This window comes from Dermacentor silvarum, chromosome 9 (assembly GCF_013339745.2).
Source record: "Dermacentor silvarum isolate Dsil-2018 chromosome 9, BIME_Dsil_1.4, whole genome shotgun sequence".
Taxonomy (NCBI): Eukaryota; Metazoa; Arthropoda; class Arachnida; order Ixodida; family Ixodidae; genus Dermacentor; species Dermacentor silvarum.
The window spans coordinates 142782837-142805364 of NC_051162.1; positions in this window are offsets into that span (position 1 = coordinate 142782837).

Sequence of the window (22528 nt, forward strand, 5' to 3'; positions counted from 1 at the left end):
ATAGCATATAACTTTCCGCAGCATTGGATTTTGTTAACCCCTATTCGCACCCAATAAGTAACTCTAATCCACCACGCTTATCTGCTCTATGATATAGATGGCCTGCGCCTCTCGATTTATTCATCCTAACCTGAACTAAAACATCGGGTACCCCGTTGGGTTTCTAATCCGCAACGATGTCTTCCCATTCTTTAACATTAGGCATAACCATAGCAGTTCCATCGCTCGCTGCGCGCTCGTTAATGTCCATTCTAGCTTATTTGTGAACCATGTGTTAGTACCGAAAAGATGCAGTTATTGTACACATTCCATTTCAAGGACAGCATTATGGTTCTGCACATGACATATTAAATCCTGCCGTATGTGCTCCAATTCATCTTTATTCTTTTTGCAACTTTTATTGTTGAGGTCAAAGTCCATTGTGAGCGAATGCTCTACGTAAATGTATGTTTGCACGAAATCTAGAGGCTGACAGCCAATGAAGCTTGAGCACGTGAAACATTACGCCATCGGCTGGCAAACGGGAAAGACTAGCTTCAGAAGACAAAGTTTCCTGGCGCCGTCTACGGGACTTTATGTGAAGACTGTGACTACGTATACATTGGCGAGACTGGCAATCTTGAACAGCGGTTGAAGCAGCGTGTCACCAATGTCAAAAAGAAAAGAACAGCGGTTGAAGCAGCGTATCAACGATGTCAAAAAGAAAAAAAGTCGAATCAAACGCCTTGGCAGAACATGCAGGTAACTTGGGCAGCTGGATTGATTGGGATAGCGCCAAGATATTGGAAAAAGAAAGAAATTTGACTTCAAGACACCACTTGAATCCCTCCTAATCCACATGACAGATAACACCCTCAACCGGAAAGTCGGAACCCTCACCCCCCCCCCCCCCCCGAATTTACACGCGCTGCTTACGTCATATTTTAAAGCCATATAAACATTCTATCGCACGTCTTCTTCTTTCTGGGCTTTTACGTGCCAAAACCATTTCTGATCATGAGGTAGGCCGTAGTGGAGGGCTTCGGATTAATTTTGACCACCTGGGGTTCTTTAACGTGCACTACAACGCAAGCACACGGGCGTTTTTTCATTTCGCCTCCATCGAAATGCGGCCGCCGTGTCCGGGATTCTATATCGCGATCTTGTGCTCAGCAGCGCAACGCCTTAGCTTTCTGAACCACCCAGGCGGGTTGGTATCACACGTCCTTGATTTCATTGTAAACAAGGCTACCGTCAGGGGAGCGGAAACGTCTGCTCTAGTATTCTTTCAGTGGTCGGTGTCCCTCTTTTTACCCTTCTTTATGATGCCTCCCGACCAGACGGGCTTCCGTCAAAAGCTACACTTCAACACTATGTAAAGAAGAAGACGCGCCTCCGTCCAGCGGCATCGCCAACGCTCGGCCCGCTCTGCTCGCGCTGTTGGTCGCTGTTGTCTTTTGGAAACGGTGCTCCACGCTGCCTCGCTGTTCTTGGAACTCGAAGCGTCCTTGAAGGACAGCGGCAATAAACCTCTTCTCAATAGGTGGAGGTTGCTGGAATTCCCCCGCCGATTGCACCCTGGAGCTTCGAACCCGAACGCTTCCGCCCATCATGACCGACAATACAGACCCGCCGGCGCCTGCGCCCCAGCCCGTCATCTGCGCCGGGGTTCCTCGGCTACGTGATCCGAAGGTCTTCAGCGGTACAGATGAAACGGACGTGGAGGACTAGTTTACGGCGTATGAACGGGTGAGCGCGCACAACAAGTGGGACGATGTCGCGAAGTTGACCAACGTCATATTTTATCTTACTGGCGTTGCGCAACTCTGGTTCCATAACCACGAAGTCGACATCCCGACATGGTCAACTTTGAAGACGTCTTTCACTCAAGTCTTTGGTCGACCTGCTGTCCGCAAACTACGCGCTGAACAGCGCTTGCGAGCCCGTGCACAGAAGACTGGTGAAAATTTCACTAGCTACATTGAAGACGTCGTAGACCTTTGTAAACGTGTCAACGCCGCCATGCCCGAAGCTGACAAAGTTCAGCACATCCTTAAAGGCATCGATGACGGCACATTCCAGATGCTTTTGGCCAGGAATCCGCGAACCGTTTCTGATGTAGTCACGTTATGCCAGAGCTACGAAGAGTTGAAGAAGCAACGCACCCTGACTCGGCAGCCCCTGTCGACCGCCGACTCGCTAGCGAGTCTGATTGCCGTTTCCTACCACTCTCCACTGCTTCAGCAGATTCAAGACTTCATGCGCGAGGAGGTTACCCGTCAACTTTCCTTGGTCCCCTTCGCTCAGGAGCCGTCATGTCGTCTGCCTTCAATGCTGCGCACTGCCATTGCCGAAGAGATCGCTCAAGCTGTTCCCGTCACTCACCCCCTGCCACCTGTGGCCGCGCCTCTTCCCTATACGCAGCCAGTGCAGCCTGTCGCCACGCCTCTTACGTATGCGCAGGCAGCGCAACCTGTTGCCGTGCCTCCTACCTATGCGCAGGTAGTGCGTAGGCCTCCCCAGTCGCCTTTCTTGGTTCTGCAACAGTCTGCACCACCCGCCGCCCCTACTGCTTCTTGGGCCGGGCCGCGAGTCAGCAATCCATGGCGGACGCCTGACAATCGTCCCATCTGTTACGCCTGCTGCACGCCAGGACACGTCGCTCGCTATTGCCGCCGTCGCCTTCCAACTTCCGACGACGCTGCCCGGCCGTTCCAGTATGGCAGTCAGCCCATGGCGAAATGCGAAAACACCCGTGTACTTAGATTTAGGTGCACGTTAAAGAACCCCAGGTGGTCCAAATTTCCGGAGTCCCCCACTACGGCGTGCCTCATAATCAGAACTGGTTTTGGCACGTAAAACCCTATAATTAATTTTTAATTAGTCCGCCCATGCGCCAATCAGCCCCGGGTCCCTCCAAGCGGTACGTTTCTTCTGACCTCCATGAATTTCCGTCGCGCCGCTCCCCATCTCCTCCTCGAGGATCGCTCTCCCCAATGCGTCGCTGACCCGCACCCTCCGACCAGGAAACTAAGCGTCGCAGTTCGCGAGGCAGGAACTGCGCCATCTGCGAACTGCCGAAGTCCTCGCTCTTCTCCTGCTAACATGGTTGCAATCTCTTTCGAAGGTATGTCTACTTTTGCGCTTGTGGACACCGGTGCCGCCGTTTCTGTTATAGCCGCCCAACTCTGCCGTTCGCTGCGCAAGGTGACCACGCCACTGTCTGGACTGTCGCTTCACACGGCAAGTGCGCAGCACGTGACACCTCTCGCAGCCTGTACTGCCCGTGTGCTTTCACAAGTCGTTTTGTATGTTGTCGAGTTTATTGTCCTTCCTGCCTGCTCACATGACGTCATCCTTGGGTGGGACTTCTTGTCCCGTCATAATGCCGTCATTGACTGCGCACGAGCTGAAGTTGAATTTTCGCCGCTGTGTGACGCACCTTCCCACGACGCTCTTGATCAACCGCCTAAACTGGTCATGCCTGAGGGACACCGACATTCCGCCTGGCTCTTTTGCCCTTGTCCCAGTCGCCTGCGATGCCGTCACCAATGCTACGGTCTTATTTACACCATCTGACATCTTTATGAGTCGCAAAGCCGTTCCACTGCCTTTTGCAACGCTTGACATCGCCTCTGGCATCAGCAATATTTTTGTGTACAATTCACTTTCTGCGTCGGTTACGTTGCTTCTCGGCGAATGTCTCGGCCGCGTGGAACAGCTTGACTCCTCGTTCTTTCTTACCGTGCCCGACGAATCTTTACATACTGACTCGAACGAACTCCTCGCCCTTTCAACGCTTGAAGAGTCGTCGAGTGACATGTTTTCCAGTTCCATCGCCACGACACTCACCCCTGCCGAACACTCCGAGCTTCTTCAGCTTCTACACCTCTTCAGAAATTCCTTCGATGTTTCTCAGCCGCAAGTGGGCCACACGTCGGAAGTACAGCATTACATTGACACCGGCTTACACCAGCCGTTACGTCAACGACCGTACCGCGTCTCCGCCGACGAGCGTCGCGTCATCAACCACCAAGTCGACGATATGCTACGCCGTGGCGTTATCCAACCATCCCACAGTCCCTGGGCATCTCCTTGTCGTTCTCGTGCGCAAGAAGAACGGGTCTATTCGCTTTTGCGTTGACTACCGTCGATTAAATAAGGTCACGCACAAGGATGTCTATCCATCGATGACGCCCTTGACAGCCTTCAGGGCGCGGAATTCTTATCGTCCCTAGACTTGCGTTCTGGCTACTGGCAGGTTCCAATGGCTGAAGCCGTTCGCCAGAAAACGGCATTTATTACACCTGACGGCCTATACGAGTTCAACGTGATGCCCTTTGGACTTTGCAACGCACCTGCGACGTTTGAACGACTCATGGACAATACGCTGCGTGGCCTCAAGCGGTCTATGTGTCTTTGTTACCTAGACGATGTCGTCGTTTTCTCGCCTGACTTTCCGACCCAGCTCTTTCGCCTTAGGCATGTTTTGACGTGTCTCACCAACGCTGGCCTGCAATTGAACCTTAAGAAATGCCGCTTCGCCGTGCTGGAGCTGACCATCTTAGCCACAAGGCGCTTTGTCCGCAATTTCGCATCGATCATGTCGCCCGTGACCCAGCTCCTACGCGGTGGCGCGGACCTCTCCTCCTGGTCTCCTGCATGCGACGCCGCGTTTGCTACACTACGTCGTCTTCTTACCTCTCCACCTATTATTCTTCGCCATTTCGACCCGACAGCTGCTACTGAGGTACATACAGACGCTAGCGGGGTTGGTCTTGGTGCCGTCCTCGCGCAACGCAAGCCCGGCTACTCCGAATACGTGGTCGCCTATGCGAGTCGTACGCTGACTAAAGCGGAGGCTAATTACAGCGTGACTGAAAAGCGTGCTTGGCTCTAGTATGGGCGCTAAGCAAGTTCCGCCCATACTTATACAGCCGCCCATTTGATCTAGTAACGGATCACCATGCGCTTTGTTCGCTCGCCACGTTGAAAGATCCATCTGGCCGCTTAGCACGCTGGGCACTCCGAATCCAGGAGTACGATATTCGCGTCGTCAACCGCTGCGGACGCAAGCACACTGACGCAGACGCCCTGTCCCGTTCACCTCTACCTCCAGACTCGGCCTGCGGAACCGCTTGCGCTCACCCCCTGTCATCTCTTGACCTTGACTCGATTGGCAACGAACAACGCCGTGACCCGTGGATCGCTTCTCCTTTCGCCTATCTTTCCGGGTCATCGACCACCCCTGTATCACGATCCCTCCGACGCCGAGCTGTTCATTTCGCAATTCGTGATCAGCTGCTCCACCGACGCAACTACGCTCCCGAAGGCCGTTTTTATGGAATTTTTAAAAATTGACTGTGGCAGACAGCATAATTCTTGTCCTTGAGCTGGACTATTTGAAGAGGCGGATTACTAGCACAAGAAATCGAAACACATATTCAATTAGTTAATGAAAATTTCAGTAATTAACTTCTTAACTGATTAGTTTACAACACATATTGCAATTAACAAATGGTAGCCAGAGAGCTTGCAAGACGTATCTACTTGAAATGGATTTCCAGGATGACACCAGTTTCGAGATATTATTTCCAAAGTGTGGAACAAAATACATGAACGTTCTAGTTACTTTTGTGTTTCAATGCAGAAGATAGCATTTTGTTAAAGATGTAAGTTGATCAACAGTGCATTTTTAGGGCAAGTTTGATGGCATATATCTCCAAACTGGCGTCATTCTGGAGATTCATTCCAAGTGGATATGCCTTGCAAACTCACCGGCTACAATTCGTAAATTGCAATATCGGCCGTAAAGTATTTAATTCAAAAGATAATTAGTGGATTTTTCTTAATTAGCTGAATATGTGCTACAATTTATCGTGAAAGGAATGTCCGCTACTCTGACAAATACACCTATGGACTAGAATTATGATATCTGCAACAGGTTATTTTTAAGAATTGTGTAAAACTTAAAAATGATCACCCTGTATATAGGGGAACCTGTTTGGAACTTTCACAAATCTAGTCATAAACAAAAAGACTAAGGATCAAATCCCGGCCATGGCGGCCACATTTCGATGGGAGCGAAATACAATAACACCTGTGTACTTATATTTGAACGTACATTAAAGAATCCCAGGTGGCCCAACCTAATCCAGAGTCCCTTCCAACGACGGCGTGTCTCAGAATCATATGATGGTTTTGGCTCATAAAACACTATAAATTTTTAATCTTTAGTAACCTGCTAAAAATGCAACGCAATCACTAAAGCAAATGTTTTAGCTCGTTTGCGTGATGAGTCCCAATTTCTTGATTTAGTACTTAGGTATTTCACATCGTATGTTTTGTGCTAGTTCATGCAAAATACCACCTCTGGTCGGCCTCATTCTACAGTCCACTGTTAATTTTGGGTGGCTTAGTCATGCAAGTTCAACATATATATAGGCTGCAAAATTGTGGAATGTCTGGCCAAACTAACAGTTCAAACAAATGGTTCTGTATTTATAGTTCAATATGGGACGAGATAAGATTTCTTAAATTATCGTTTCTTGCGTTCACTAATTTTAATGTGTTAGGACGTGTACAATAGCATTGACTGGCATGTTTACGATGTCGTTTTTTTTTTAATCCAGGCAGTTTTTCAATGGTACAAGGAATGCTTTCGATTTGGCAGAAAGAACATATTTTAATATATTTGTTACATTTGGTGTATAATAAATGTTGTTCTGTTTAGTGTGTGTGTGTGTGTCATGTATTTTTCCTCTCAGCGAGTAGCAACTGCTCTCGGAAGGCCTCTGCTGACCTCGGAGGCACTGCCGATTACTAGCATTTTCGCGAGGACGACTGCATGACAGCACAAGGTTTGCCAAGAGGGGCTCTGCGATCAGTGAAAGGAAAAGGAAGTCGAAGTGCAGCGATGACTTCGTGAATTCCCAGGGCCGTCGATTGTGTCACGTGTGGCGAGAAGGCGGCGAAATGTTTCGTGGCGGGACGCCGCCGCGCTTACGCAGTGGCAGACGGGATACAGCAGGCTAAAGTGTCGGACGCCGGCGATAGCTACAAGCGTTGGTAGTGCGGGCCAAACGCACGCTCGGGCGGCAGCTCCTCGGACGGCCCCGTTCCCTTGAGCCTTGGTGTCCGGCGTCCGACATTTTGGCCTGTGGTGATCCGTTGGGTGCTGTGTAAGCGCGTGGCCCATCGCCACCAAGCATTTCGCTTCGTGGTCGCCCCACGTAAACTAAAACGCCTTTAATTGCATCCATAAACTCTCTAATTAATACCAAAAAACGCCCTAAATTCCGCCTTAATGTCATCCCAAATGCTCCCATTTGGAAATGATAAAACTCCCATTGAGGCCTGCAACATCTCCCAGTCAAATGGGGGTAAAGTGGGCATATTACGGTACTCCCGTAGTATGCCGAAGGAATGCCCACCTAAATGGGAGTTTTATCGTACGCCCATTCTATGGGAGCAAAAACATGTACAAATGGGAATGCGCTAGAGGACAAGCGAAAAACGCCCATCTGGGTGTTTTTCTGTTTAGTGTGAAGCCAAACCAAGTTAAGCAAAGGAAAGCAAAGTTAAATCTACGGAAGGGCCAACAGCTTCGCTGCTAGCCCGGTCTTCGCACCACTTAGTGTGAAGCTGCCACTAATTTTTTTTCTTTGCTAGTCTGCGCAAATACACTCGTCTGCTCTATAGACGGCAAATACAAGATGTAATCCATCGTGACAGGGACAATGTCGCAACGTTTGCTGCTAGCTGTTAGCATTGTCATTGTTGTGTATACGATGGGTCTGTTGCACCGCTTTGAATGTCACCTTGATCAGCAATTTGCGACGTGTTCATCGCGGTAGAGGCTTTCGTAACCAGTGGTTCACTATATTGAACCCCATGAAAGTATTTTAACCCGGATTATTTAGTATAACCACGTTCTTACCTTGTTGACTACAACTTACTGAAACTGGCAGAGGCCTACTGCTATTGAGAAAATAGGTTTTTAAGTCAATTTAAATTGTCAGTTATCTTCATTGAACTCATTATAGGACTAAACGAGCCACCAGAAATAACTGGTGGCTCAATAACAACCTCGACTCTACGCTATAACTAAAGTGAAGATATCTGCGCCTGCAGTTGACTTCTGTCTGAAGACTGCAGATGATGCATTATACTATTGTTGTGTTCATTGAGGAAACAGAGGATACGCAGGTCGTACCCGGCACCTGACAACGGTAGCGCCAGTGCATGTGGTAGAAGAAAGTACAGAAGTATGGCGTACTTCCATTATATTTGTACTGGCCAGTGAACCTGACACCTAAACAAGTTCTAATGGGCTCAGTTTTCATGCGCCTCCCCATGCCAGCTGGAATGTACAGCTGTCACGGCGACATATGGCTTGTATACATTCCGTCTAAATGTAAAAGAGTGGCGTCATCCTACAGGGAACAGTCATGGGTAGGGGCTGAGTGTTCTGCTGAAGAATCATGAAGCATCCAACAACTACTTAGACCTATTGTGATCAGGTTCAGAATACCATTCAGTTGGAACATCCACAGCAGAATGCTAAACAAGTGTGCTATTGGACAGTTTAGTGATGTTGCTATCACTAAACAGTAGCTGCTCAGGGAAGCTCCTCGGTGTACTAATATTGACCATACAGTTAGAAATAAATGTAATAAAGGCGCAGTTTCGCCCGAAAGGCAAATCAGCGATTTCAATATCAAATTAGCAGAGAGTCATACGGAGTAAGGATAGTACTTTTGTTGGCCATATCAGCGCGTTAACATTCGCTTGCGAACTAAATTAACAAGCATGGTGTCGGCGCGCACAGCAAACATGAACGCATCACACTCGATGACCGCGGACACTCGCTGTCTAAACGCTGGCGTGAGGAAACGCGGCAGAAGCAGCGAGCGAAGTCGTGCGGTCTATCGCTTCAACGCTTACTGAGCGGCGAGAACACACAGCACGCAGAAAGCTATGCAATACGAGCCGCCGACGCATCTAAACTCTGACCCCAACGCAGATCGCTCTCAGATACACATACGCAGTTGTAGCCAGAGAAGAACGCCACCCCGCCCCCTCCCTCCCCTCCCCTCGGTGCCTCTCAACGTCAGGTGCCTCGCGCTCAGCGGAAGACGGCACGCTTCCTGCCCGCTTTCCTCGATTTCGCGCGGGCGAGAATAAGACGCGATCGTCGGCTCTCCTCCCATGTTCCACTCGCACACACAGCCTAGGGCGCGCGGCTACGGTGCTATCACCCTTGGACGTTTTACGAAACCTCACGACGACGACGACGACGACGGCAAAAATGCGCCTGGAGTGCCAATATAATTGCTATCGCAATAAATGATTCAACCATATTGACAGACATAGTTACGAACAGTATTTGTGCACATAGTGTTAGAGTTATCATGGAACTCATTTTTAAAGCTGCACCACCTACTGAAACTAAAAAGAACAATGATGAGCACAAACGAAAGAATCAATGAGGGAGCAGCTCTTTATATTCTTGATACCAGTTATGGTTTTAGATTCTTGCTCACAACAGATGAGCAACGTTGCCATTTTTGTCATGTCAACACATGCAGAGTGACCTTTTCTTTTTTGCATGGGCACCGCCATATTGAGTAGGCAATGGCGCCATCTATAGACATTCGTTATTGTGCGGCATAATGCGACAAACAATTAAAAGAAAATAAACTAAAACTATTCCTTCCCATGCAACTGAAAATATAACGAACTATCTATACAAAGACGGCATGCTGATGTCGAAGAGCGCTTCATGTTGTATGGAAGCATACGCTCAGCGGCCGTTTCTGGTGCCTGTTTTCGCGCTGGCACGGTCTGTTTAGCATCAGGTGGAGCCTTCTCAAAGAGAAGCGGTTCTGTGAGACGTACTGAAGCAATTTAAGTCGACATGGACGGCGTTTCTGTTGGCTTTGGGATGGGCGGAGCCGCCAGCACGATCTGTGCGCGTGTGTTTCATGCTTAAGCCAGCCTCGGACATCAGTTGCGCATTTATGAAAATGTTTCATGAATGTGACCCTACTGCCGCAAAGTCACTGGAATTCTAGCCTGCGGTTTAGCAGCAAAGAATAGTTGCGAGACATAAGACGGTCATAATAGCATCCGCACCGATCTCCTTCGGAATAAGTTGTTCCGTTTACTTTGACAACGTTTAAAAACGTTACCTATGCATACACTGCGACGACTGCCTCGTTTGTTGGACGATATTTCTGCGCACGAATAAAATAGTTTTGGTTAGTATTATACAACATGCCGCACAGCGTAAATCACACTTTTCAAATGGTTGTGCGACGGGCTGCAAGCAGTGTAACCGTCTTTAGCAGTGGTAGATCCTGGGTTCTAGATATGTGTTAGCTTTATTGCGCATGGTCCAAGCATGCGGGATGACTGTGCTACTCTTACTGCCGCGTTGTCCGATACATATATTTTTGGGGGATAGAATTGGGTCATAACCGTTTTTCATTTTCTTCGGTCGTATTCATCGTCTATAGGAGGCACTCACCCGTTTTACGGAAATTGCGTTCTTAAAAATCACTTTCTGATTATTTTTATGCCGCCCCCTGTGCATATTACTACTTGACAGGACCCAAAAATGAATGCTGAAGCAAACAAAAATCTTATGTGTATCATGCTGGTTGAGCAACCGCAGTGATTATTGTGTTGAACAACGCCATAGGCGTGATACACGAAGCTAACCTATACATTATTTGTGATTTCAGCTTTACTAGGCTTCAAATGTGCGAAAACAATGCCGACGACTGACAAAAAAAGTCGCACTTTCACACGAAAGGCCAAGCATCGATTGCGATAGCGCATTAGTGGACAGCTGTGCAAAGTAACGATAGTAGTTTTATCGGCCCTATAACCTTGTAAACATAGGCACACTAACTAAATTAACAAGCATGGTGTCACGCCCGCATAAGCAAACATGAACGCACCTCACTTCATGTGCGCGGAAAGTCGCCGTAAAAACGCTGGGGTCAGTCAGCGCAGCAGCAGCACTGAGCCAATTGAGCTTCACGCCAGCGCTCGCATCAACGCGATCTTAGCAGCGAAAACGCAGGGAGGTCGGACTGTGCCCCCGCGGCAGATGGATTTCACGAAACAGCGAAACCCCGCGAAACCCCGCATCCGCTGGCCTTAATCACTTAACATTAGAACAGATAGTTAGATCATATTTATAGGCATGTAGACACAGTACCAACGGCAAAATAATGGGTTATAAAAAAATTAGCTAATGTATCATCGGCTGTTTATAGACATATCGCGGCGTAGGTAATGAGATCAGTAGAATGGGACTAGCACCGTAAGGGGTTCCAAACAGAAGGAAGCATAATGGGAGAATAAAAAATTCAAAACAACCTATTCATGCCCCACCCATTTCCTTGGAAGTTTTCAATCACATAATTGACATAAACCGCGCGAGACAATAATGATGTAAAGCTAATCTCTCGGTTGCTAACCTGCAACGACGTCCACTCCAGTAACGAGCGTCTAAATTGAGGCAATTCAGTAATTTAGGCTGAGGTTCTCTACAAGAAATATGGAAAGTTACCTATCACGAAAGGGCTCAGGCAAGGAGACAATCTCTCCAATGCTGTTCACAATATGCTGAGAAGAAGTACTCAAGCCCTTAGACTAGGAAGGCTTAGGAGTGAGGAACAACACAACGTCGAATATCTCAGTAACCTTCGGCTTGCAGATGACATTACTTTTGTCAACCCCCGTTTTGATATTTTATTCCGTGCAGTGATTCAGCAATAATTGAGACGAATTACAACATTTGATTGAGGCCCGTAACCGAAAAAGTGTAAGAGTGGGGTTGAAGAGAAATATTCAGAAGCCAATAATAATGTTTAATAGCCTGGCATGGGAACAAGAATTCAGGATCACCAGTCAGACTCTAGAGTCTGTAAAGGAGTACGTTTATCTAGGTCAAACTCACAGGGGACAATGATGATGAGAGCGAAATTTATAGAACAATAAAATTGGGTTGGAGTGCATACGGCAGGCCTTACCAAATACTGACAGGTAGCTTACTACTGTCATTGAAAAGAAAAGTGTGCAATCATTGCATTCTACCGGTGCTAACATATGGGGCAGCAGCTTGGAGGCTAACAAAGAAGCTCGAGAACAAGTTAAGCACCGCAAAAAGATCGATGGAACGAAAAATGTTAGGCCTAACATTAAGAGATAGGAAGAGAGTGGTCTGGATCAGAGAACAAACGGGTATAGCCGATATTCTAGCTGACATTAAGAGAGGAAAGTGGAGCTGGGCAGGCCCTGTAATGCGTAGGGTGGATAACTAGTGGACCATTAGAGTTACAGAATGGATACCAAGAGTAGGGTAACGCATTCGAGGACGGCAGAAAATTAGATGGGGTGATGAAGTTAGGAAATTTGCAGGCACAAATTAAAATCAGCTAGCGCAAGACTGGGGTAATTGGAGATCGCAGTGAGAGGCCTTGGTCCAGCAGTGGACATAAATATCGGCTGATGATGATGATGAATCTGATCATTGTATCGGGCAAAGCTACTTAGGTTAAAGGGGGCTTACCAGGTCACATTGAACATTTTGGGTATCAAGTGGAACTCCGTCTAATGAGCATTCTAGCAGAATGTAATTTCGAATTGTTTCAGTTATGGACGACATAAAATAAACTGAATTGTCGTCGTTCTATGCTGCAGGAGACGAGCGCGACAGTGAGGAAGACGTTCTTCGCCTTTGCTCCGAATAGCATCCGCAAGCGGCGTATGTTCGCAGCAGGTAGCACCATTCTTTCACCTAGCCGCCGTCCTCTCTTCATCTATGCACTCGCCCGTCGTTGCCCGTGCGTGAATGGCTTAGCGCGGTCACGTGCCATTTACGCACTACCTGACTAATCATTAATGCCCAAAAAGCTCCTACGTTTTTGTTTCACATAGCATGGCTTGCGCCAGCATACTCAAGAATAAAGAATCACTGCACGGAATAAAATATAAAAACGGGGGTTGATAAAAGTAATCTACGTGGTATGACAATTGGAAATCTACTTTTTAGCGCGCTTGTTGAGAGGTTGGAGCCTTTTGAGGGCACTGGTTGCACTCCATGTAGGAAGATGATTAGATGGACTGGAGCGGGAAAAGAGAATAGTGCAAACTTAATTGAAACTTGTTCACCTAGGGGCCTGTTCATACCGGAGACGAAGGACCGCTTCACGCTCACGTGACAAGCCCTGCTGCGTTATATTTCTTCTATTCCATTTCCTTTCTTTTTTTTCTTTTTTGCTGCGTGGCCCACTTGCAGTAGTGGCATTAGCCAAGTTCACTTATTATGGTGGGTGTTGTAGGCTGTGCGACAGGCGTAGAGGCATTTTTGTGTGTGAGCTTAACTCTATTGCTCGAAACGCTGCTACCTTCGCGAGGGAGGACTTGTGGCCTTCTTATTAAAATTTCAACCCTATTCAACCCACGCCACCGTTTATTACCCTAAAGAGGCAATTTCCCCATTCAATATTTGCAAAGGCCAAGCCTGGTGAGAAGCCCCTCTAAGTCTACCACAAAGGGACTCTGTCAAGAGAGTTGATTTAAAGCTAATACGTGCCTGTGAGCGGGTTGTTGTAACAGGCGAGGCCAAATAAGGCGTTACTATGCATAACCAACGGCAGAAAACAAAGGACTGTTCATAAGATATTGAGGAAAGTGGGAAATGCGCACCAGATAGTGCACCGGAAATTGATCTTCCACAATGAAATTAACGTCTTTCCTCCTGGGACAATAGATAAACATTAACAGATATTTGGGAAAGCCTTACATGTGTCAATAAAACTTTCAATATTAACATTTTTACAATGTCTAAAGAGCACGCTTGAGTACAAATAAAAAAATATTACGGCAGAACCCATCTCATGATTACTATCGACGGTAATGCGATTCGCATTAGAGCTTTGAAGCGGAACACCGCAGGGATTACGTCACGTGCATTTAAAATTTGTAGCGATCATTTTGAGGCTTCCTTGCTTCGGCTATAGACCTACACCACGGCGCTACGTTTCGAAAATGCGGTGGCGCTGTCGTCGGAATTTAGTTTCGCTTGGTAGGCACTCCGCCGCCGAGCCGCCGCCCGTGTATGTGAACGTGGTTTCCTGTTGATGAAAATCGTCTCAAGCAATGGGCCGCCGCGGTAAAACGCGAAAGTTGGATTATGATACCAGATCATCCATTATGCGCAATACATTTCGTAACCGTTAAGCTTCTCTTTTATTTTGATTGGCGTGCATTAGCCGAGCTTAGGATCGTTACGATCTTAGGATCATATACGATCTTAGGATCGTTATTAGCGTGCCATTATAATTGCTTGCCACACTGTGGGAAAGCTAGATTAGGATTAGCCTTGAATGTAGGTCGAGCGAGCAGATGCCCCACAAAACACGTCACATTCGAATTTGTTTTCATCTCAAAGAATTCAGCCCCCAGCAGTGTAAATATCCTATCACACGTTCACATACGTAGGCAGCAGGGTCACAGCTGCGTTTATTGCAGTGTGGAAGTCATAAACGCGCCTAAACGTGTCAGTTAAATTTCGAGCGCGAAACAAAATGTACAGTGTTAGTACAGAGTTGGAGCGATCGGACGGCCGCGTACAACAGCTAGCTCACATAGCGCGGGCCTACACAGGCGGCGTCGCCGTAGAGTAGGTACCTCGCCGGTCCCATCACCGAGGCGATCGCTTCTATCACCGCTCACGGCGACGTAGAAATCGGCTACAGCTTGTTCTTAACATGAAATAGCGCTTAATAGATAAAATATCTCGAATTTGCGCGTGTTTCGTAAAGCAGCGTCTCGTACTAAACCACTGGCGCGAACGGCATTTCGTCTCGCAGACGGGAACCAAGCATCGGCCATCTCAACGAGGCGGCTCGGCTGGCTTGCAAGTACTACGTTTCGTTTGCTATTCGCACCAACGACACCAACAAAACCAATTCATTTAAGACCACGTTAATCGTGTTGTCAAAAATAAGCGCACAATGATGAGCAGCAGGCCAGGTCGCAAGCGCTGTCGGCCGTCACTGCGGCGGTCAACGAGCTAGGCCTAGCGTCTCGTTCGGCCGTATCCCGATGGGGGCGAGATGCAAGAACGTGCACTGGGTGCACATTAAAGAATCTCATGTAGTCAAACTAAATCCGGCGCCCCCACTACTGTGTGCTTCATAATGAAATCGTGGTTTTAGCTCCCCCACTCCATTAAAAAAAGATGCGCCATTCGCGCGTGCAAGCGGTGCATGGCGGCGAACGTGGGCGGAGCCTACGCGACATCGCTATAAGCCCTAAAATATATCGACGGTGCCTACCACTGTTTACAAACATGGTGTAGGTCTATACGCGAGATACACTGGTATCGCCCGGCATTGTTATGTCAGTCCCCTGCCAAGGATGTCCATGAGCGTAACAGGTTGACGACGACTGTATGGCGACGCAGAAGTGACAAGAATGACAATGAGGAAGCTGGAATGACGTCAATGCAACAACAAAGGCGGTATGACAATATCGACGTGATGCCAACAAAGTGGCACTTCTGCAATCAGGACAATAATGGTGTAACGTCAGCAGCGCAACAACGGTGACATAAGAACAAAGAGATTGAAACGAGCATAGGATGAAAATAAAATGACGAAGGAATAATACCGAAGACTGAGCAGCCAAAAATGGCATGACAATGGATGCATTACGGCGGCTGCTTGATGACGATTCAATGACGCCGACAGCATCACAACGGCGGCATAATCACGCTTGAATGCCGATAGTACAATTATAGCAGAATGGTAGAGAAGGAATGGCGTCGACTGAATGAAAGAATCAGTTTGACGACGTTAGCATAATGCGAATAGAATGACGTTTCTGCAGTGATATCCATAGAAAAACGATAACCTGACAACGACGGCTTGACGACTACGGCATAACGATCGACAGTGTGATAACGAGGGCGTGGCAACGAGAACAGGAGATGAGTCGAATGACGAAGGTATTACAAGACAACCATGAAATGGCCACAACGCCATCATAATGACTGTATAGCAGAGAATAGTTGATGACAATGGTATGAGGACGATGACACGACAATGGCATGACGATAGTGCGATGACAACGAATGTATGTCCACGATGGCACGACGAGCATTATGTCACGAAAACTGTGTGACGTGGGTAGCGTTACGATGATGTTGTATTGGTGACAACATGCCGAGAGTCGGATGACCGAGATAAAGTAACGGCGATAGGATGAACGTGATAGCATCACAGCGACGGTACCAAAATGAATTCCTGACGACTGTACGGCTACTGTTGCGGCCATGAACGCACGTCGACGACGGTAGGACACGTCATTTATGACAGCGACATTCTAATGACGAAATAACGGTGGCCATGGTATGGCAACGGCGCTACAGCCATGATTGAATGACGACAGCGTAATTACACTAGAGCGACGGAGAAAGAATGATGTCGATGCAACGATGAACGCAGTATGACGACAACAGCATCACAACAATAGTAAGACGTTTCTGAAGTGATGACGATAGAGAACACCAGAGCTTGACAACACCGGCATCGCGAAAATTGTACGACGACGACTGTGTGACGCCGATATTACGACAACGGTTAGTGGACAACTGGATGACAACTAGCGTATGTCAACGATCACCTGAAACCACTAGTGTATTACGAACTCTGACCACAATGACAGGACGACAATGGCACGGCGAGTCGTATGACGGAGCTGTAGTAACGGCGATAGAACGAATACGACGGCATCACGGCACGGTGTGTCATATACTACAACAATGGCTTCACGACGAAGGCATGATGAATGATGCAAAGTTGGAATGGCAGCGATGCAATCATCAGGATGGAACCACGACCATGACCACATACCTAGTGGCTGAGGGTGGTGGGCAACTTGGGTCTATGCAAGAGGCTGGATAGATCGATGGATAAAGAGATAGATACATAGTAAGTCTCAAAACATCTGAAGTACACAAAGGATGCTAATCGCCTTAAACTAATAGGGCCAAGAGACCCTGTATGTGTTGCAATAAAAGGTGACAGAGTACAGAATACTCAAGCGTTTATTGGTCAATGTTTGCTTTTTTTCTATTATATTGTATTACTTAGGGCTGCACGATTCTTGGACACTTCCCAAGAATGGGTATGGGCCATTCATTTATAAGCAGCTATATTTGCATGTTCGAAACACAACAAAAAGTGCAGACATTTTGGATACCACACTACAGAAACTGTCGCTACACGTGCGCGCTCAATGTCATGATAAATCAACGTTAAGCCTACACGCAGAGTTATGGGAGAGAGAGAGAGAGAATAAACGTCTTTAATGTTATGGGATACACAAGCACTGTTCGGGACTAGATATGGCCACGTAGGCAAGCTCCGCACATATGTGCTAGTATGTTCTCTTGTATAGTAAATTGCAAGTCGCGGCATGATAACAGACAGTTGTGCCAGCCTCGCCTCGAAACATAGAGAGAGTGGGCCTTGAGCCGAATAAAATCAAAATCGGCCAACTTACGACAGTTCTCCGAAAACGAAGTCCGGATGGTTGGTTGTTTCAATTTTCTCTGTGAGTGGCTCATACCCACTCCGTGAGAGTGGCAAATAATCAGATGGGTCAAAAAAATATTTTCTCTAATCTAAAAATAAACACTAATAAGAAAATTTGCATAACCCAAAGTTTTATATAAAATACGGGAAATATCTATGCATTTAGCAAAAAATCTCTCTGATTCAGCAAAAAACTTCACGCAGACTGCATCGACATCCCTTTCATAATGTCCTGAAAGGGGGCAGTCAAGGCTGTCATTGGGACGCAAGATGCCATCGAATTCACCAAAATAGTCCTATTTTTTTCTTTATTATGAGAAACGGGCGTTTGATAGGAAGTGATCAATCGTCCCACCATCACTCCAAAATGAGCACGCGGTGGACGAGGGTGTCATGCGGATGATAGCTTAATGGTGGCACCTGGCGGCGCGTCTTTATTCTTCTTTTTTATGCTTTTCGAGATGAAAATGAGAATTTACGCATCCACAGAAAGGGAAATTGAATCATTTAATGCTAAAATAACGGCGTTATCTTCTTTATTAGGCTCTTCAGTTTCATTTATTGCTTTAGGCATGCGGCAGCTCAAAGATTTTTAAGACTAGTGCTCCAAGAAAGACAAGCCATCACTCAGGCTGCTGAAAAAAATATGGCAGAACCAATCTCTCGAGGACTGCCGACGGTCATGGGATTCAAAATCAAGCATTGCGGTGAAAGACTGTATCGCTGAAGTCACGTTTATTTAAAAACTGTCGAGATGATTTGAAGACTTCGGTCACTTCGGCTATATGCGAAATACCCTGGTATCGCCGCACATTGTTATACCCTGGTATTGCCGACAAGGTAGCCCATGAGCATGACGACAAGAAGACCACTGCATGGCGGATACGAAGTGAAAACGTGATAATGACGAAGCAGGAATGACGTAGATGGAACGAGAAAGGCGGTATGAAGACATCGGCATGATGACAATAACGTGGAGATTCTGAAATTAGGACGATAAAGGTATAATTTCAACAGGAGAAAAACAACGACATCAGAACTTAGTGATGCGGACGAGTGTATGACGAACAATTGGATGACGTAGTTAGAATAACGCCGACGGCGCGGGCGAAATGGCACGACAATCACGGCATGGCAATGGATGCATGACCGCGACTATTTGAGTACGTTATCATAACAATGACGGCATGGCGATAGCAGAATTAGACTACAATGCCGGAGAAGGAATGATACCAATTAAATGACAGTCACTTTGATGAGGATGGCATGACTACAATAGAGTGACGTTTCTTAAGTCATAACCAAGAAAAACGATAACTTGACAACGACGGCATGACAATGGCATACCGATGGACAGTGGGACAACGAGGGCGTGGCAATGGCAACATGAGGAGAGTGAATCAGAAAGTTAATCCAAGTCGACCATGAAATGACCACGGCGGCATTGCATTGACTGTATAGCAAATAACAGTTAAAGACGATGGCATTATTACAATCGCGAAATAATTCAGTAGGTGTTTTTTAAGTTTACATGGTACTTGACCAAAATCCTCCCGAGCGCACTTTGTTCAAATATTTGTGCGTAGTAATAGACTGTCACCTAGACTGCAAAAACCACATTGATGCGCTATGTGACAGCGTTTCAGGGCGATGTTATCGCTTAGTACATGCCCGAAATTACCTTGAAAGCAAAGCTCTCCGTACCCTATATTTCGTACTTATTTAGTGTCATTTACCTTATCGTGCTGAATCATGGGCGTGGACGTATTACAGCACATACCTTGAGCCGGTACGTAAAAATCAGAGAACGGGTATAAGAATAAATATTAACTGTGACATATTTATTCACGGAAAAACGTACTTCGAAAATGTTCAGCGACGATTACGACACTCCCTAATGCGAAATTTGAGAGCAGCTCCATACGTGTTTTTAATTTCGCGATATGTTGGCTGGCGAGGACAATCTGTCTCTTGTGGCACGTTACAAATGGACGGAAGTTCGGCGCGACTGCCTCGCTAATCTGGAGATCGCGAGGCAGCGCGTGGGTGACGCGGGGGCAAGATTCCCAGCAACCGCCACAGACACTTGCCAGATGACGCGCGCTACTCTGGCGCCATCTCGTACCGATCGTCGCCGCACTACTCTTTTCTTCTCACACTTTCGCCGTAACACCTTCTCCGCTTTCCTCATAGCGTCTGCACTCCCCTGCTGTGCTCCTTGTTCGCTCTTTCGTCATTCGCTGTGTTCGTTCACTCGGCTACAGGAATTCCGCAGGAATGGGCGCCTAGGAGCTGCGCTCTAAAGTATGCAGATAGTGTCATGTGATCTAGTACCGTCAAATAAAAACTGTTCGAGTTGCTAACAGTATAGCGATACATCTCGTGTCTCAAAATGTAGCCTCCTATAACTTTAACGTACCACCAATTCGCAACTTATATGGAGAACTACAAATACGAGTTACTGGTGCTAAAGTATGGAACTCTTTGCCACGAGTACTAAAAGAAGCCCGTAAATTCAACATCACAGAGAAAAAATATTTCTTATCGTTAATTCTGTTATCATGACATTGTCTTCACGTCTTCTGTCTCCGTATAAACAGCTAGATATATGTGCGATTTTTTGCATTTCGCCGAGTGAAGATTTCTATTATCTGATGACCGAACCAGAATCTCAAACTACCCTGTTCATGCACCTTTCATACAATATGCATTAGTGTTCAAGGTACTAAAGTTCAGTGTGTTTTCTTATGTCTACCTTCATTTCTGTTCTTTTTTTTCCTTTATGCACGACAAAACTGATTAGCTTTGTCTATTGTTGTCACGATATCAATGCGAGTATGAAACCTATGCCTGCGTGCTCTATTGAACTTTATTATTGGACCCATTACTAGCCTTTGGCTACGTGTACAAACAGTTCATGGAATTTCACTGTACGCGTTCTGTCAAAATTAAATTGAATTGAACCGAATGACGACGATGGTACGACAGCGGTATGACGACAATACGATGGCGACGATCGCGTGACGAGTATTGTACCATGAAAACTGTATAATGAAGGTGGATTGATATCGGCGTGGCATGAGTCGGATTACGAAGCTGAATTAAAGGTGATAGAATGGCCCTGATACCGTCACGGCGATGGTATTCCAATCAATGCCTAAGGATTGTGCGACTTCAGTTGCGGGCATGACGGCATGAAGACGACAGTAGGACACGTCATGCATGGAAGCGACTTTCTAACGACGAAACAATGGTAACAATGATATGGCAATGGCGCTAGAATCTTAAAAGCATGACGGCCGCGTAATTACACTAGAACGACGGGCAAAACAAATTAGCAGTGGCTTAGCTCGGCTATGCCAGGATATACGTAGCGTTCGGCCACATCGTTCAAAACCGGGAGACCTGGTGGCACGGGCGGGTAACGATGCCCATTGGCAACGCTAAAGAGTAGAATCTTCTGCTTAACGAGAAAGTTCTTGCACTTTGTACAAACCCGCGCCACAGTTTCACCCCACTCAGGCGGCGCCGCTAAACACAACGTTTCCCGCATGGCACTACTTACCGGCGTCAAGTCTTTCATGCGTCACAGTCTTTCACACACGTCGCACATATATCCAAACGGATTGTTTACGAAGTCCGTCTCGAAGATACGAGTCGCACTGGCGCTTTCGCTAAGTTTCTCCGTATAGTCAGCCAATCGGCGAGCCTTGACGTCATCGACGGCGTTTTGTTGTTGCTGCTGCGGAGAAGGTCGGGCACATCGCTCAGCCTCCTGGCGACGCCGCTTTGCTAGACGTTCCTCCCTTTGCTCCGGTGCCTCCGCAGAATGTTTAGCCTTCTGTTCGTTCTTCCTACGCTCAACCACTATTTTCCAGGCAGCTACTTCGGGATCCGATGAGTTAAGCTTCTCCGCTCTTCTGCGCCGCTGAGCAGCAATTTCGCTCGCCTTCCCCACGGCTGTACCACAGTGGCAAACGCCCCGCTATATATATACCTCCACTGATACCTCTGGGCATGCGCACAGAATGAAAGGCGCTATCAAGCGGCTTCGGCGCAGCGTTAGACTTGGCTACTGCGCAACGGAGGCGCACAGCCGGCGCCAGTGACGCGGCTATGAGTCACGCGGCTATGACACAGAGGGACGCGGCTATGACGTCACTCTAGAATGCGCAGAACTGGCGAGGCGCGCCAGCTGCGGGCCGTGTGACGTCACTGCTCCTTGCGCATGCGCAGAGCCACCAGAAACCGCTAAACCTCGGCCAGCGTAGCTCCCGCTACAAAAACGATGTCAATAGAACGAATAAAGCAATATCGCGGCAAGGGTAAGACGTTTTTGAAGTGATGACGATGGAAAAACGAGAGCTTGACAACACCGGTGTGATGACAAAAGTACGATGACGCCTGTGTGATGACAATCGTTAGACAACGATATGAGGGCAATTGGGTGGCAACGAGTGTTATACGATGATTACATGACGACTACTATATCACGAACATTGACTATGATGACAGGACGACGATGGCAAGGGCAGTCGTAGGACGAAGCTGGAGTGACGGCATAACGAGCAGGGTGTGTCAACGAGTGCCCTACGAGTGTATAAGGACAATGGCTACACAACGAAGAGAGGGCGAGAGTATGATGGCAAGTTGAGATGACAACGATCTAATGACCACGATGGCGCCGAGACCATGACCTGGGCTTCTCGTCGACGCTCGAGTAGCCCAGGGTAGAGGACAACTTTGGTCTTCGTAAGAGGCTGGATATATAGATAATTATCATGTTGTAATGACAGTGAAGGACGCAGTAGGAAAAAAAAGGTCAGAAAGGTCTTCAAGCTTGCCCTCGGCTTACCTGTGAGCACTCACACCGAATACCTGTTAAAGCTCGGAGTGCACAACACGCTCGAAGAAATAATAGAGGCGCA